Source organism: Mesoplodon densirostris, chromosome 8 (genome assembly GCF_025265405.1).
Source record: "Mesoplodon densirostris isolate mMesDen1 chromosome 8, mMesDen1 primary haplotype, whole genome shotgun sequence".
Taxonomy (NCBI): Eukaryota; Metazoa; Chordata; class Mammalia; order Artiodactyla; family Ziphiidae; genus Mesoplodon; species Mesoplodon densirostris.
Window position 1 is genome coordinate 115,379,101 of NC_082668.1, and position 19,342 is coordinate 115,398,442.

Genomic DNA, 19,342 nt, shown 5'->3' on the forward strand with positions numbered 1-19,342 from the left:
AGCCCCATTTCTCTTTTTTTAATGCAAAGTAGTTTCTCTTCTATATCCAAGTTTGGTTTCTAAAAACCTCTTTGTAGAGAATTCATTGTTGAGGAGCTTAAGACTTTGTGAGGAAAATTAAGGTCACAGTTAAACTAGAAAAATACATATTTTCGGGCTTCCCTGGTGGCGCAGTGGTTGAGAGTCCGCCTGCTGATGCAGGGGACACAGGTTTGTGCCCTGGTCCGGGAAGATCCCACATCCCGCGGAGCGGCTGGGCCCGTGAGCCGTGGCCGCTGAGCCTGCGCGTCCAGAGCCTGTGCTCCACAACGGGAGTGGCCACAACAGTGAGAGGCCCGCGTACTGCAAAAAAAAACAAACAAACATATTTTCCTTAAACAGTGCTGTAATTAAAATAAAATAATACATCTAGCACATATTATGCATCTGAAATTAGTCATTAATTTTCCTTCACCATGCCTTGCTCAGGGGGAATTTTTCAGAACTTCTCTTCAATGAAGTTTCCAAAGTTTCAGAAGATGAAACTTCTGATTATATTATTTATATTATATTTATATATATTTATATATATATTATATTTTTTAGAGCACATAATATTCATGATGAGTCTTTTTTCCTCCATAAGTTCTGATCATTACATTTCAAATGTTATGACTTGGAATAATTGAATCCCAATATCTAGTATCAACATGACCCCAAAGAAAGTGACTTGACATGAGTTAAATGTAATTATATGTTTGGGCTCTGAAGTTTTACAAGTCTGGATTCAGAACCAGCTTTGCCACAGAAGCACTGTGTGACCTTGGGCAGGTGCGGTCACCTCTCTAAATTAGGATCTCCACCTATAAATTGGTAAGAATAATAATAGCGCTTCATAGATTGTTGAGAACATTAAATAAGCAAGAACATGTAAAGTTAACAGCTTAGTGCTTGTTACATGATATATGTTAAATACATGTTAGCCAGTACTATTGTTACTGAGATGTTTGTCAATATCCTTTTACTACAAAGAACAGTGGTCCATTTGGGTGGTGGAAGTACGGGTACTGTGAGGATACTTGTGGAAATAAAGACTTTAAGGGCTTCCCTGGTGGCGCAGTGGTTGAGAGTCCGCCTGCCAATGCAGGGGACACAGGTTCGTGCCCCGGTCTGGGAAGATCCCGCATGCCATGGAGCGGCGGAGCCCGTGAGCCATGGCCACTGAGCCTGCGCATCCGGAGACTGTGCTCTGCAACGGGAGAGGCCACAACAGTGAGAGGCTCGCGTACCGCAAAAAAAAAAAAAAGACTTTAAGAATCTTCCTGGAATTCAGGAAAAATGATGGAGTCAGTCCTCGTGGACACTGGCAGTCATTCAGGAACTAGAGGCATCCAGTGAAGAGTTGCCAATCTGAGTCATCTTGTTGCCTTGGCAAGTTCAGGGATCACAGAATTGCAGTGACTCAGCATCCCTCCATCTGCCCTGCCACTATTCCTATTTCTACTCACCAATTTCTCAACTCTCCTATGAATACCTTGTGATTTTAGTTTGTCTTTTCTGATAACTTAAAGCTTCAACTTATTCACAGTTTGTCAGTTCAATGTCAAATTTCTAGGAGATAGTGGTGTCTGCTTGACCGAAGATATCCCTCTTTGGACAGAGGTTCTATGCCAAACCTCCTCATAGGCCATAAACCCATAAAATTGGTTGCTTTGGGATTACATGCTCCTTCCTGGTTCCAGCCAGCTGAGGTAGGAGAACTGAGAGCTAAGGGATTAGGGAAGGGTAGGAGAGGTCACATAGTGTGGAACATGACTGTTCTCTCAGTAAGAGCCACAGGTTTTGTGGTTTCTCCAAACGGGGCCATGGGATGACTGGCTTGCCCATAACCTATACCTTGGATAAATTATGTCTAATCTATTCAACATAGCAAAAAAAGAAATGTATCACTCTTCTTCCCTCCATTCATAGTTATTTCATTATTTTGGTTGGTTTCAAACTTGGCACAAAATGGGGAAATTATTGGCTCAGAGGCTACAGGAAAAATGAAAATGTAGATGGCCAAACCCAGTCTTTCTTCCCATATTACTTTGCTTCTTGTTTTAAAATTATACCCTGTTTCTTTGCTCTCTGATCCCCATAAACTGTGACTCTAACCTTGACTGATCTAATGCTCTCTCAGTGACCTGTTTCCAGTTTACAAAACACTTGGCCCATATATATGGTTTATTTTTAGCTCCCCTAGGCTTCCTCTGAACTCCTTTTACTTCCTTAAAGTCTTAATGTTTTAATTCCTTTACTCTCAGGACTCACATTACTTCCTTTTCCTAAAATAGTTCGGTACCTGCCATGATGCTTCTCATTTACTTTGTGCTTTACCTCCATGTTTTCCCTGGAAGTCTTTCCTCTCACTTTTTCCTTGCCTCTTTGTCACTGAGCTCATGAAGCTGCTAGAGTAAGTAATCTTGGTACTGTTTCCTCAACAAAGGTTTGTTTTGGCAATCGTCCACTTTTTCTTTTTTTTTTTTGGCCACACTGCATGGTAGGTGGGATCTTAGTTCCCCAACCAGGAATCACACCTGCACCCCCTGCATTGGAAGCATGGAGCCTTAATCACTGGACCACCAGGGAAGTCCCCGTTCTTATTCATTTTTTTTAATAAATTTTTTTTTCATTTATTTATTTTTGGCTGTGTTGGGTCTTTGTTGCTGCGTGTGGGCTTTCTCTAGTTGCAGCGAGCAGGGGCTACTCTTCGTTGCGGTGCTCGGGCTTCTCATTGCAGTGGCTTCTCTTGTTGCAGAGCATGGGCTCTAGGCACGCAGGCTTCAGTAGTTGTGGCACATGGGCTCAGTAGTTGTGGCTTGTGCGCTCTAGAGCTCAGGCTCAGTAGTTGTGGCACAGGGACTTAGTTGCTCTGCGGCATGTGGGATCTTCTCGGACCAGGGATCAAACCCATGTCCCCTGCAGGGGCAGGCACATTCTTAACCACTGTGCCACCAGGGAGGTCCCATTATTCATTTATTTTTATCTTCACCATTTCCTGAAATTGAAATTGATGAAAGTGAAATTCATCTTCTTGGTTTTTTTCTATTGCCCCCTTTATCTCATTCTTCTCTTACAGAATCAGTTGATTCTTCTGCATTCAAATGACAAATAATACCAAATACTGCCTGTGTTAATTTGCTAGGGCTACTATAACAAAGTACCATGACTGAGTGGCTTAAACAGCAGAAATTATTTTTCTCACAATTCTGGAGGTTGGAAGTTTGAGATCAGGATATTAGCAGGACAGGTTTCTTCTGAGACCTCTCTTTGGCTTGTAGATGGCCATCTTCTCTCTGTTTCCTCACATGGTCTTCCCTCTCTGTGTGTTTGTCCTAATTTGCTCTTCTTATGGGGACACCAGTTGTATTCGATTAGGGCTCATAAGTAGTGGGAGAGGGACAGGAATCTGTGATTCCCAGGCACTTTCAGGTTTGGAATTCACTAGCCCTGATGATCCTGATCAACTTGAATGTTTACTAGTTGTCCCTAAAGCTGCTTAACAACAGACTTGGGGCTTTGAGGTAGGCCACTGAATGAACCAAAGAGCTGCCACTTTTATCTTTTTCCTGCATTGAGCTGTGATGTGATAAAGTTATTCTGTTTTCATTAAAAACAGTTTAAAAGACTATTGCTTTGAAAACAGTTTGCAAACAGTTGAGTGGTAGTGGAAGAAAGAGGGTCAGCCTTTGAAGACATACAGGTCAGGAGTCGAACCCCAGTATCACCACTTATCTCACGCAACCTTGGGTGAGTTGCTTCATCTCTCGGAGTCTTGCTTTCTTTATCAGTATATGGTGGAAAGGACACCAAGCTAGGAGGTGACTGCAAATTCTTTGAGGTCACTGTTGTATTCCTAGTCCTTGGCATTTAGTTGCTCACAGAACATTTGCTGAATGAGCTAATAATTTATATGTAAACTATCTAGCATAGCACCTGCTTAATAAGAGGGAGTTAGTGTTACTATTACTGCAAGCTTTTTCTCCTTTCTTTTTTGTGTTTTCATCATGCTCAAATACCACATGTGCTTGCACTTCAAATTTCAGAAAAAGATCATTTGAGGAGGTGTAGGGATTTGGGCAGGATACAGTTGAGAGATAGCCAAAGGGGACTTTATTCTGACCTGTAACTTTTATAATTTTACAAGGAAAGTATATTCATGTATTATTTGTTCTATTAGAGAAAAAAATAGAAAAATTTAAAAAGTAAATAAAAATCTTCCTTTACATCACCCATGAATGGTCTACCAGCCAGCTTAGGAGTTTTTCTTTGATTTTTCATTTATAATTCTGCACACACACACACACACACACACATCAGACACAACTTTCCATCTAATATATTTTCCTTTCCTTTAAACAAGCTGCCTTGAACTGCCTTTTCTGATGGAGAAATATGTAGATCTCTTCTTAGTCAGCAGCTGCCTCACCCTCTGTCATCTAAACCCCTTATTTTATCATGTTCAGAACAATTCCACTTAATTTACTTAAGGCTTTTATCTTATCTTGTGAAGGACTCTGGTTACCACATCTCTTTTTCTCCGTGGTGAACACACAGAGTGGTGCTGTGCACAGCCTGGGCAGAGAGTGGCCTCTTAACCCTTGGATCCCAAGTGACAGCCATCTGTCCAACATTCTCAGCCTGGCTGGCAGGACCCTCCTGCTTGGGCCTCACTTGCCTTAGTGTTCTTTTCCAGCCACGTGTAGGTAGACTTCTCAGCATCTCTAGTGTATGGTAAACTCCTTGGGTGTGGAGCTGAAGCCTTCAAACTGTTTATGTCCCTTCAGCCCAATGGTGCCTTTCTCATGAAGGAAATGTTCCTGTTGGATGACTGAAACTGGAGTTTTGATCTTATATTTAAAAAAAAAATTGGTTGTCACTACTTTTTATCTATAATAAATAGAAGTTGTGGCCAGGAAGGAACTATCCATTTTTGTAACAAGTAATTTGCAATTGTCTACTGTTTTTCAAGGTTTCAGCTTCCCTTAGTCCCGTACTTATCCTGAGCTCTACACTGAATGTCCTGTGTTTTTCCCCATCTATTAATTGGCTAAAGACATGTTTAACTTCTGCTCCTGCAGAATATGCTGATTTTTAGAATTTATTTTCAGTGACAACCATGTCACTGGATGAGAATATTTTACTGGAGAAATTTCAGCATCTCATCTTCTCACCCAGAGTGTTGGTTTGTTTGTTTGTTGGTGGTATTGCTTAGTAAAGACCACGGGCTTTGGGAAGCCCTGGGTTTGAATCCTGGATCTGCCATTTAGTAGTGTGTGGCTCTGGACTACTTATTTCACTTTTCTAAGGCTTATTTTATTTTTTTATAGTATTAAAAGAAAAAACTGGCCGTATGTAATGATTGTGAGGATTAAATGAGAGAATGATGTTACGAACATAGCTCAGTGGCCAGTCCACAGATAATGCTTAATCAACAGTATCTATGATTATGATCAAGGTGGATATTATAAACTTTATTCATTCATTTATCTATCCATTCATCCAATTATTATATCAAAGCCACTTCCCTAGTCACTATGGGAAAACAAAAATGATTGAGACATTCATTCTTCCTACTTTTACTAAATGTGTGTGTGTGCGTGTGTGTGCACTTTTACTATCTCTATATATTTAACTATGCAAACCATGGTGATATAAGTTATAAGCACTGGCAGTATCCATGGGTTTTTTTATGTTAATCACTTAACCAACAAGCCTTTATTAAATATCCTTAATACCTGATACTCTGAGGAACTCAAGAGTACTATATACTCAGTAGTCCTTACAAGAAGTTTCTATGGAGATGTAGCTACATATATAACAAAGAAGGACTGTATATAATTGAGAAATTGCAGACTACAGAACAGTGGTTCTCAGCCTGCTCTCAGCCGGCACGCATCCCAGCAACTGTGATTCACAGGGACACACCCTCAGTGAATCATGGTTGTGCCAGCACCTGCTCTAACCCCCCATTACTCAGCAGATGGCAAGAGTAAATGTAGTGTAAAAACAGGGATAGCTTCTGAGCTCAGTATTTTTGTTTTAAGTTGATTATTAGCGAATTTCAGTGCTTTCACTATCAGATAAAAATGATTTGGCTGAGATTGAGAAACAGTCAGAAAAGGGTCATAAAGTAAAATGCCTGCAGGGAGTGAGGTGAGCTGAATCTGAAAACCTACAGGAAGCCAACAGGGAAAAAAACCTCAGTGAGCGGGATCCACTTGCCTTTTAAATGGGTCTGCCCACATCGCCCGAGGGAATCAAAGGACCCGTATTGCCGGCAACTCTGGTTTCTCAAACAACCCAGACGTCTGGGATTTTATGTGAAATCTCTGGATTTTAATGTTGATTCAAACAATTTTAAAACAGTATGAGACACATCAAACACATCTGCTCTATCTCAAACCTACAGACCAAACTTTTAAGTTTTATACCCTAGTCAATAAAAGTATGTTGAACATGCAACTCAGGATATAATTTATAAATTATATACTTGTACTCAAAATATGAATTGAATGTTAATATTGCCTTCTTTCTTTTAGGAAAAAGTATATCTAAACGGATGTTCTCACATTTGCCTTCTTCACCCTAGAGCACCACCTTGGTGTGCTGTCTGGACCCTGGGTGCTGGAGGAGTTAAAGGTCATGGGTAAGTGAAAAGACCTTCTCTCTTGCTCTCTCACCCCTGACACCCAAGATCCCAGTTCCCTTCCTCAAAGCAGCCACTATAAATAGTTGGGGGGGGGGGGGTTCTCCTGTATTTTTCATTGTATATTAATTTATTCAAAGGAAATGTATTAATAGCTACTATGGACCAGGCCCTGTTTTGAGTACTCGGGGTCTTCCCTCACGGGACTGTACCTGCTGTTAGGGAAGAGAGCTAATAAACAACTAAACATTCAATACACAATTAAATGTCAAATGGTGCTCAGTGCTATGAAGACAAGTAAGTCAGGGTGAGGTGAGAGACAAGGACAGGTAGGTGATGAAGCGGGAGGGAGAGTACAGAGACAAGGACTAGGAAAGGTCCCTCTGAGGAGCTGACATCTGAGCAGAGATCTGGGTGACAGGCCAGCCTCAGTATCTGTGAAAAGCACTTTAGGCAGAGGGACCATGAGTTGTAGTAAGAATGAGCTAGAACAGGACGAGCATGAGGTCAGAACCGGGTCACAGGAGGTTGCGGAGACCTAGTGAGGAATCCGGTTTTATTTGACCTGATGAAGAAAACTTTAAAGGTTTTGAATGGGGCGGGGAGGGTGAGAGGGATGATGTCATTTAATTTTTCTTTTAACCGGATGCCTTGGGCTGCTGTGTGGTGACTAGACCGAAGCAACGAGAAGGCTGCTGACCTAGTGTAGGCAAGAGGTGATAGCTTTCCTAGGATTAGAGCAACAGAGGGGTGAGATACGGATGGAATCAGGACTTTTTTTTTTTTTTTTTTTTTTTTTTTTGCCCCTCTGCCCGCGGGATCTCAGTTCCCCGACGAGGGATTGAACCCCGCACCCGCTGCAGTGTGGAGTCCTAACCGCTGGACCACCAGGGAATTCCCAGAATTGGGATTTATTTTGAAGGCAAACTCAACAGAGCTTTCTGATGAATTATTCTGTGCAGATACAAGCCTATATTTATATTTGCCACTCCCTCCATTTTTAAAATGCAGATAATAGCTTAGTATACAAACTATTCTGCATTTTGCTTTTTGTCACTTGATGTTAGACAGAGATTATTGCATATCAGTCTGGATTAAAGACACTGATCACTTTCTTCTCTGCCTTTTTTCTTTCGGTTGTGACTTGTACTTAACATGCACATAATTTTAAAGACAAATATTTCTCTGTGGCCTTTTGTGAAACACAGCAGGTCCCCGTCCCCTCACATATCATTTACTCCTTCCCAGAGGCACCAATTTCACCTCTTTCACCTGATTATTTTGGTATTTGCCTCCATTTTGCTGGGTAACATTTTTGCACTGCTACTTCTTGACTTTCCAGTTTTAGATAAGATCTCTTGATTTTCCATTCAGGAAGAGGAATGGAAGAGTAGGACTCAGCTCTCTTTTATCCTTCCTGCCCCACTACCTGTCCTCACTTTTTGTACTCTTTTTTCTCATAATTTGGTCAAACTGTAATTTTCATTAGTTCAATATTCAGTGTTAACTGGCTGATTTACGATTAATTAAACACTAATGACCACTAAATCTGCGGTAAATTATGGTTAGTTTTATTTGCTAACAACATTGTTATCCTCAGAGTTAATAATGGCCTATTTTTTTCCTTTGCTTAGTTATCTTTATATTTGTCATGAATTCAACACCAAAATCTTTAACAATTGTCTAAATCTTCTCTCAACATGTTCAGACACATCAGTTACATTTTACAAATTTCATCTTCTTAAAGAATTTTCTCCTGGAAACTTCTGCTAAGCTCTGTGGTAGATTGCTAACGGAAATGTCCAACAATTCCCTTTCTTATAGCCATGCTCCTTTGCTCTGCAACTTTAAGTACACTTTCCACTTTAATTCTGAACTTGACCATGTGATTTGCTTTGGCCAATGAAATGTTAACAAGCACGGCACAGTAGTTGGAAAAGTCCTTGTGCTTTGGGCTCTTGGAGTCCTGCTGCCATGTGAAGAGTAAGGTTTACCTGCTGGATAAGGAGAGAAATATAGCCCAGTCACCACAGTGGCTCCAACCACCACCACCACTTGTCAGACATGTGAGTGTGGCCATCTGGAACCAATCAACCCCAGCTAACCTGCCAACAGACCACAGATGCGTAAATGACCCTAGCTAGGATCAGCCAGAAGAAATGCCAGGAATGTGTGAGCTTAATGGTTTGTTTTAAGCCACTGCATTGTGGATTGATTTGTTATGCAGCACTAGGTAGCTGATACAAGCTGCAATGTGGGTTGGTTTGCTGTGGGGTATAAATACTATCCTGGGACTCTCTTGACCACTGTCCTTGGACTGTCTTTTGCTTTTTTCCTATATTGGATCTCCTGTTTCCAGTAACCCACATCTTCCTCTTGCTTGGTTTCATCCAGTGACTTCCCAAGAAAGGGTATATGATAAGTAAATTGTTTAAGATCTTGCATGTCTAAAAATGTATTTTTAAAGAAATTTTCATATGTAAATCATAGTTTGGTTGGGTGTAGACTCTAAGTTGTTAATTTTCCTTCAGAATTTTGAAAGGCTTTCTCCATTGCTTTGTAGCTTCCAGTGCTCCTGTTCAGAAATTAAAATTCTATGTCAGATGTTGATAAGACCACCACTCAATATCTGAAATAAAAGAACAAAGCTGAATTTAGTGCTTGCTGTAGTAAAGGAGAGCTATGCTGCTCAGGCACAGTCTCTCCAAGCAAAGCAGACTGTTAAGCTTGTCTGGGGCTTTGGGGAAGCACAGAGTTCAGGGACTGGTGGACTTTCACAGGCTTCAGTGGGTTGCCATCTGCAGAATCACAGTTCCTTGGGTGTTTTTATTGGAGTGAGTCCATCCCTAATGGGCCAGTGGTCAGAAGTGAGCAACTCATGCTGATTGGTTGGTTTGCAAAAGCATGTTCATCTGGGGATGTTGCCTTCAATTGATTAAGTGAGTTTAAAACCATTTAAATGGCCATTTGTTAACATGACCACAGAACAATCGCCTTTACCACATTTGGGAGAACACTTTTATTCTCACTAATTAACTGAGTCTATGTGTATGATCTGGATTTTTTTTTTCCTCTTTACAGTCTTGCAGGATCTTCTCCTTGCCCTAAATGTTTGAAATTTCACAATGTTGTACCAGTGTGAATCTGTTTTCACTTGGTAAATCTTTTAGTCTGGAAATTCAGATTATTAAGTATCTCCTCCTCTCCATCTTCTCTATCTTTTCCTCTTTTTTAATGCTAATTTTCCATGATCAGTTTCCGAATTTTTTTATCTCCTATTTTCCGTCTTCTTTTCTTTTTGCTGATAAAATTCCTCCACTTTATATTTTAACCTCTCTATCAAAGATTTTTATTTCTGCTGTTGTATTTAATTTCCAAGACCTTCTTTATGTTTTTGGAACATTCCATTTATTTACTTGTTTATTCATTTATTTGGGGGTAGAATTCTGTTCTTATTTCATAGTTACAGTCACTTCTCTCTGTGATGTTTTTGACATTTATTTTATCTTTATTTCTTCAACATTACTTTTTTCTCTTTATTTTATTTTCTATCTTCCAGGTTAGCTTTCTGCAGATACCTCATACATTGTCTTTGTATTTGATTTTGACACACTTAACAGTGTGATACTAAAATACTGACTGGAAGCTCTGACGATGCGAGAGATGGGCTGGTCTGATGTGAATTTTCCTATATGGGCATCAGACTGGGCCGTTTAATGGGGAGATTTCTGATGTCAGTATTTTTCTAATGTCATGTCTTTCTTCATGGACTAGCCATATATCCCAGAGAAGACTCTTTCAGTCTCCTGCCAGGAGGGTGAAGGTCTAGCTTTCAGTGTCCTGGACTCAGAACTGAGAAAGATGGATTTGGCATGTTATGTCTCCAAAGCAAATACACATACATTCATTTATTCCCCTGTTGTTAGTACAGCTCCCTCACCTGCAACTGCACTGGTATTCTTCCATGCAGACCATCTATTTTACTTCATTATGAAAATAAACCAGCATTCTTTGCCAGTTAAGGAAAGGTCAGTTTCTGGGATGCTGCTTGGATCTGGGGAGGAGTCTAAGGATCCAATTCCTTCTAAAACAGACTTCCTAACAATGCTCCTTATTAAATCTATACCCCTTTTATTTTCACTTCCACGAAGACCTGCTGCCATTAGTTTCTAAGTCTTAGATTTTCTGTAAATCAGATTAATTCCTAGTTTTCTCTACTGCTTGACTGAATTCAACTTTCTCAGCTGTGCTTATTCTATCACTATGTATTCATCTGCTTTCCAGCTTCCAAAATGATCCCTTCTCCAGCTCTCTCCATATTTTGGGTTTAAGCCTTAAAACATCCCTTCACTGGTTGTGTTAGTGGGGTCTCAGGAAGGTGAGAAGGTATAAGTACGTGTTAAATCTCCTCTCTTCACACAGAACCTGCTTTTTATTTTCTGTTTATGTGAAGTCTGTTACTGGCTTCATAATTGAATCTAGCTTATCATTTATGTGAGATCCATCTAAAGCTGGTTTATGAAAGATGGCTTCACTTACAATAAACTTAAAGCAATGCTCTCCTCCTTAACACTACAGACAAGAAAAAATAATGTGGCACTCACCCAGTGAAGGGGAACACATAATTATAAATCAAGATGAATATGCCTGGGAACATTCTTTACATTCATTTGTATGCCCTTGCTAAAATGCAGATTGTATAACAACCTTAATAAGAAAATTCCTAAGCCTGTGCAGACTTGTGGGAGAGGTGTGGTCATGCATAATCTCACACGAAAATCTGCCCAGGCAGTGCATACTACAGAATTCATAATTTCCATTTTCATTCTGCACAGTAGCTCAAAGCCGGAAACATACGTGTTCATGAATCTTTGCTGTGTTAATCACTTTTTCCTGTTGCACCACAAGTTTAATACAGGCTTCTCGACAACCTGTCACTGGAGTAATCTGTTTACTAATCTTATGATAAATCACACACAAGGTAAGTTAAGATTGCTCTATTAATTGCAGTCATTTTTTCCAGAGTTCTGCTCTTCGGCAGCCTTTTGGGGATGACTGGCTTCCTTCCCTAAAACCAAGCCAGACAACAACACACTGAAACACTGGAAAACAAAAATAAACAGAATGTACATGTAGGCAGTTGTTCAGTTATTCCATCTCCCCCTGAAATAACTCCTTATTCTCTCCTGAAACCATTATCCACTCTCTCTTCCTTAAGACAATCTTCTCTTGATTCTGCTACCTCTCGTAGGTTGCCTTGGACCTTCCAGTGGTCTTTTCACACTTCCATCCTCTTTCATCCCTAAGCACTGTTTACTGAGATCATTCACACCCTGTTTATTGAAAGATAAATTCCAAAACAACTCAAACATAATGAGCCTCGGTAGGAAATCTTGATTTCCCACCTCAAACCCAAACCTTCACTCCTTGAACCATATGCTAGTTGGTAATAATAAAAGCTTATATAGAAGAGTTATTTAGCTATGGTGCTAAGTACTCTACATATATTAACTCTTTTCACTGTCACAATAACCCTATGAAATACAATCGATTATTATACCCATTTTTATAAAGAAGAAAACTGAGGCCAGAGAATTTGTGTAATTTGCTCAAGATAAAATCCCTGGTCAGTGGCCATCCATATATGTGAACCGTACTCCCATTCATCCAGTTACCCAAGCCAGAAACCTAGGAATCAACATTAATTTCTCTCTTTCCTTTTTTCTCTACATTCTTACCATCTTAGGCCAGGCTACTGTCATTTCTCACCTGAACCAGTGTACCAGCCTTCCAACTATTTCCATTCATGTTCCTTATAGACTATTTTTCATATAGCCGGCACCTGAATATGATAAATCCATAAACATAATGAGAGATCTTTAACCAACTTCTTTCAAAAACTGACTTCATGTCATCAAAATAGTATGGATAAAGATGTATCTTTATTGTGTGGACAACACAACTAACGAACAAAGTCTGATGGACATTTGTGGGATACTGCCCACACATAAGATAAGAGAATACACATTCTTTTCAACAACGCTTGGAACATTTACAAAACCTGACTATGTCCTAGGCCATAAGATGAGTTTCAGTAAATACCAAGTAAGGATTATCAAATAGACTACCATCTTTTTTTTTTTTTTTGCGGTACGCGGGCCTCTCACTGCTGTGGCCTCTCCCGTTGCGGAGCACAGGCTTCAGACATGCAGGCTCAGCGGCCATAGCTCACGGGCCCAGCCGCTCCGTGGCATGTGGCATCTTCCCGGACCGGGGCACGAACCCGTGTCTCCTGCATTGTCAGGTGGACTCTCAACCACTGCGCCACCGGGGAAGCCCTAGACTACAGTCTTTGATCACAATGTAATAAACTTCAAATTAGTAACAAAAAGATAATCATCTTCTCTGCACTGATTTCCCCTGTGCTCTAGGGAACTACAATTCCCAGGCTCCCTTGGGCTCTGACAATGGGAAACACTAGAAGCACTGACCTTAGATTAGGAGACAGAAAGGGGAAAGGCAGGATGTTTCCTGCTTCCTATGGTTGCCTCTCTTGGCTCCCAGCTTCCGTTGGGCAGTCCCCACTTGGGCTCTAACTCACTTCAGATGGGTCCAGCTTTAAGCTTGGGTAAAGTCACCTCCTTCTGTTGTCCTTGCAGACCTGGAAGTGGTAATGACTTTCTGCTGTGGATAATCTCTGGATTGCCTTGGTGTCCCCGGTTGGCTTCTCAATCCATGGCCACCACGAAATCAATTCTCTATATTAAATTCCTCTCCAGTCAAATCTATATATCTGTATCTATATCCATCCATCTATCTATCATGACCAATATAACCCCATATATTTAGAAATCACATCTAAATAATTCATGAGTTAATATTTAGAAATGAGCAAGTACACAGGGACTTCCCTGGTGGCGCAGTGATTAAGAATATGCCTGCCAGTGCAGGGGACACGGGTTCGATCCCTGGTCTGGGAAGATCCCACATGCCGCGGAGCAAGTAAGCCTGTGCGCCACAACTACTGAAACCCGTGCGCCCTAGAGCCTGCGTGCCACAACTACTGAGCCCACGCACCACAACTACTGAAGCCCGTGTGCTCTAGGGCCCACGTGCTGCAACTACTGAAGCCTGCCCACCTAGAGCCCGTGCTCCCGCAACAAGAGAAGCCACCAAAATGAGAAGCCCATACACCACAACAAAGAGTAGCCGCCCCCCCGCTTGCCACAACTAGAGAAAGCCTGTGTGGAGCAACGAAGACCCAACGCAGCCAAAAATAATAAATAATTTTTTTTAAAAAAGTGAGCAATTAAACTACATACCAACATTTTGGGATGTTGGTAAAGTATTACTTACAGGAAAATTTATATCTCAAAAAGCAAGGTCTGATGTTGACCCTTCCCCAAGTTTGGCTGACTTGTTTGTGCTATATCCACCACTCTATTTGTTTTAACACTTTTCCTTTCTTTTACCAATTCTGTATAATTCTTTGACATTGAAGCATCCATAGCTCTGTTAAAAACTTCCACTGATACTGTCCTATTGGCCTTGGAAACAATACTTTCATCATTCATGCCTGCCCCAGGCATTAACTTTATGCTGGTTTCTGTATCCTAAAATTTGTATCTCTTGCCTTGCCTTCTCTTCTGAACACCATTCCCATGTTTACAATTGTGTATTGGACACACTACACATTTTTCAGAACACCAAATTTGACATGGCTAAACCTAAATTCATCATCCTGCTGCCCAGCCTCTAGAATCTGCTGTTCTTAATCCTCTGTGACCCTGTCACCTTCCCAAGTACCCATCCTTGAAAGCTCAGACACCTACAAGGCAGAGACCACATCTCTTTCATAGTAATGGCTTTTGTTCCAAGCACAGAGCCTGACATGTAACGAGTATGCAGTCAATACATTTTGAATCATCAAAAGACTCCACCCTCTCTCTAATTCCATATCCCTGTTTTGTTTTGTTTTTTTTTTTTGTGGTACGAGGGCCTCTCACTGTTGTGGCCTCCCCCGTTGCGGAGCACAGACTCCGGACGCGCAGGCCCAGCAGCCATGGCTCACGGGCCTAGCTACTCCGCGGCATGTGGGATCTTCCCGGACCGAGGCACGAACCCATGTCCCCTGCATCGGCAGGCGGACTCTCAACCACTGCGCCACCAGGGAAGCCCCATATCCCTATTTTTTATAGCTCTGTAATGCCCTCTCAAATCCATACTCTGCTTTCTATTTTCATGTGACTAGTCTTGACTGCTCACCTAGAGAAAGGCAGCAGGATAGGCTGAAACTGTGAGAGTTAAATTATAGCTAATCTCATAATAGTGTTCAACAAACACCACCTTAAAACCAAAATGCTTCTTAGCTAGAAAAGCAGGACCTGACTGCAGGGTTCTTAATGAAGTTAACATAATTGAGAAAGAATGTGTTGACCCGATGGGGAGTTGGTATGCGGAAAAGACTGCAAAGGCTAATATACCAGCAGAGCCTAGTCAAGCTCTGGTCAGGATATCTCTGTCCCAGGATGCAGCTTCCTCTGGGGATGCACAAAGCCCAATTGTTTCAACTTTTTGTTGTTGTTGGGTTTAACTTCTCTAGAACCAAACCTAACCAACCCCTATATTTCTGGCAGTCCCACAGCTATTCCTTCAATTAGCCAGGCTCAGAATATAAAACTTATCTCTGACTCCCCTCTAGTCCTCACATCTATTAATACTACATTGATGCTTTTTCATTCTTCCTCTTTTTCTTTGTCTTATTTTACTCCTCCCTCCTCTCTGCCACCCATAATTTATAAGGCACTCATTAAAACATACCCAGACTAGTCCTTCAATGAGATCTCTTTGCCTGTTTCCACTCCTCCCGAGGGTCCTGCCCACGGCACCAGAGTCCTCATCGTCTTGATGCCTTTTACTGCATAATGACTTAAGACTGAGGAACAAAGATTCCCAGCATCCCTTCCTTCCTGGTTTTTCAAATAGGCACTGCCTTCCTCAGCAAACCCAGTGGTTCCCCTCTGGGCAGCATCACTGTGGGTTTCGGGCAGGTGGCTTTCTCCACCCTCTCCTGAACAGACTGTGCTCACACTGGCCCCCCTGCCTTTACACTTAGGGTGCCCAGTCACAGCCACACTTCAAAGTCCCATTTCCTCCTAAAAACCCCTCTTGATATCCCTGGTGACGCTGAATCCTTCCTGAAGCTCTGGCCTTCTTTAGGTCCAAGGACATTTAGGTGAGATGGATTTTCCATGAAGCTAATGAGGCTTACCCTTGAAGGCCCCCTTCCTTTAACAGCCCCCTCCAAGACTGTATACATAATTTTTATTTATACTCTAGTATTTTTTCCTGAAAGAAGATCTTCCAAGTTGTAAAAGCCTGAGGTCCTACATAATCTGGATCTGTCCCTGAATTTAGGGTTAATTCTATTCTTTCCTTGAAGTATTTTCTAATTGGTTAGTGTACGACAAACTTGTTTTCCCAGCTTGGTATGAGCTTCTTGCTACATAATGTTGTATAGTGTATAATGTGGTAGTTAAAAGGGTCAAAAGGGTCATCAGTGGAGTCCCCCAGACCTATCTCCAAAATTACCTCTGCCATTTCCTGGCTCTGCGGCATGTTTTATTTCTCAACTTGATTGCGCCTCAGTTTCTTTATCTGTTAAGTGGGAATGGTTATAGCGAGGGCTGCATTATAACTTTCTGAGGCCCAAGGCACTTTTGCCCTCATGGGATGCTTACTCCATAAAAATAAATCATAAATTATATTTTACAGCCATGTGAGTATAAAGACTAATATCCAGGGAAGATTATATTCCTTTATTTTCCCTTCTGATTCTAAAAGAAACTAAAACATTTTCATGGACCTCTAAAAGTACTGTGGACCCTAGGCATAGTACCTAGTGAGCATAATGGATAAGTTGGTCCTGACTGCAGTGTCCACACAGTAGAAGTCTGGTAAATAATAAATGAGACGATGCATGTAAAGCATTTAGTAAAGTGCCTGACACACATTAGGTGCTCAATAGATGCTAGCCATTATTATTTTTGTTATTGTTACATTCCTCTTTTGTATCCTTCACAATGAATAAAAGAAAAGAAAAGCTTACTAAATTAATTTACTAGAGCATATCTTACACTAAGCTATCTGTAGTGTTAAAAGATAAACTGAGACATACTAAAAATTTAAAAAGTTTATCTGAGCAAAAATCCACTGGAATCGGGCAGCACCAAACCGGGAGTGGTTAAGAAGCACTTCACACACAGGAGCTAAGGGAAAGACTTTTATAGAGAAAAGGCGGAAAGAAAGTAAGGAAACAATTTGATTGGCTATAGCTTTAAGCAGTTGCCTTGTTTGGGAAAGCCTAGTTGGCTATTTGTGATAGGTTGTCCTTAGGTTTTTGATTTATTCACCTGCATGCATTTCAGGCTTAGGTTTTGGTTTGCTTACATAGGCTACTAAGGTATTAAAGCCACATCAGTCTAATGGCCTTCGTGTTTAATTAATTTAACCGTAGCAATAGACGTTGGGAAACAGAAATATCACTTTATTGTGTATCGTACTATACAATATCAAGTAAAGCAGGGTATTATGTGTTTGCTTAAGTTTCCAGATTTGATGCACACCCTGTATTTACAAGAAGTGACTGCCTGCCAAGAAGGTGCTCAGGTACCTTCAACTTGAATTTCCCAGCAGAGACTCTTAAATACTAGATTCTCAGACTCCACCCAGGAGATTCTAGCTCTGTGGCTCTGGAGTGGGATCTGAAATTATGGCAGTTTTGAAGAGCAAGTAGCTTTGTTGGAAATCGTCATCATAGGCAGAGAAGCAGAGGACAGTGGTGGCTGACAGGGTGGCATGTGAGGCTATAGCTAACCTCTTCCCAAACTCTATAACACCCACCTCCCAATAAAATGAAAATAGTGTGCCTGCTATGAAAATTCAGGTTCAAGTCACGTCCCCTAGGCACTCTCTGCCTGACCAGATTGCATCTTTAAGCCTCCTTAGTAAAGTAAGTCTGGAGTCACCAGCAGAAGAGATATAATCTTGATGACAAATTGAAATTATAGTGGATTAACCACAGTTCAGGCAAACAAAAATGGAGTCAGGAGGCCATTGAGGATCTGGTCTCAGGCACATCTCTGCACCGATGAGAACTTGAACTTTCTTTGAAATGTACCAGACCCAAAGACACGACCAGCTGTATTCAGAACAACACTTGCCAGCTGCAACCTTATGGTCTCAAGGTCTCCCCTTGTAATTACGCAACCCTTTCAGACCCCAACCAACCCTTCCTTAACAAGCACCCTTACTTCTTGCCAGCTCCAATTATAATTCTTGATAAACAATTCATGTAACTAGCAGTAACCTTCAGTTTTTACCTTTGTAAGCCTCCCGCATTTTGTAGTCTGGCAGAACACAATTCAAGTGCTTCTTGAAGCTGTGTCTCCCAGGTTGCAGTCCTAACGAACCCCAAATTAGCACCTTTTTATTTCAATCGGGTCTCCACTTCGGAAATTTTGGTTAACAAACCCCTACTGTAGCTTTTAAGGAACTTCCAGGATAGATGTACACACAACACTAGGATGGCACATTTTCAGGACCGATTAAGTCCTGCAAGCGTTGAGCATTCATTCAAAGGAGGAAGTAACCACTGCAGGCTGAGTTGTTGGGAGAGGGCTCACACTGAAGAGTGACTTGAGCTGAATCATGGAAGAAGGTAGACCTAGGATGTGTCATGGTCGGGAAGAAAGAACACTGGTCTGGGGATCAGGTGGTCTAGTAATAAACCTGGCTTTGCCATTCACTAGGTGGGTGTCTTTGACAATAAAGATATAGAAAAATACAAACGTGTCAACATCTCCTTGAAACAAAAGAAATCTGATATAAGAATATTAATATTTGCAAAAATATCATTTAATTCAAAAAGCATGATTGAGAACAAAGAAGGATACACATGATGGTAAAGGGAATCGTCCACCAGGAAGATAGAATCATCATGAACTTGCATGTACCCCCTCCCCCCCAAAAAACACAGCCTTGAAATATGTTAATCTCCAAACTGGGAGAATTAAACACATATCTATCAGATAATGATAGGTCACGTATTTAAAACATTAATCATGGGCTTCCCTGGTGGCACAGTGGTTGAGAGTCCGCCTGCCGATGCGGGGGACACGGGTTCGTGCCCCAGACCGGGAGGGTCCCGCATGCCGCGGAGCGGCTTGGGCCCGTGGGCCATGGCCGCTGAGCCTGCGCGTCTGGAGCCTGTGCTCCGCAACGGGAGAGGCCACAACAGTGAGAGGCCCGCATACTGCAAAAAAAAAAAAAAAAAAAAAAAAAAAACATTAATCATAACGAATCATGGATTTGAACAAAAAGAAGGAGAAACTGAAGCACAGAGCTGTGAAATAACTTGCCCAGGATCATATAGCTAGTAAGTGACAGAGCCTAGACTCAAACCCAGGAAGTCTTCTACTGCCAGCCTGCAGCTAAAGTGGCATTATGAAAATGTGTTTACATAAAAATATTCAAAATAAGTCAATTAAGCATTCAATATTCAACTCAACAAGTTAGAAAATAAAGAACAAATCCCCCAAAGAACAAACAAACAAAGATTATCAACACCAAAAGCTGGTTCTTTGAAAAGCCTTATAAAATAGATTTCTTAAA

General features: G+C 41.2%; 1 protein-coding gene across 2 annotated transcripts in view; it reads left to right on the top strand.

The window, feature by feature from the left end:
* The window catches only part of SLC35F5 (solute carrier family 35 member F5), a 178,590-nt gene that overhangs the window by 32,429 nt on the left and 126,819 nt on the right, over positions 1 to 19,342 (top strand). For both annotated transcript variants that reach the window (XM_060107151.1, XM_060107152.1), the window contains exon 3: positions 6,564 to 6,670. The gene's annotated coding sequence lies outside the window, so the exon portion shown is untranslated. The remainder of the gene's footprint in view (positions 1 to 6,563; positions 6,671 to 19,342) is intronic.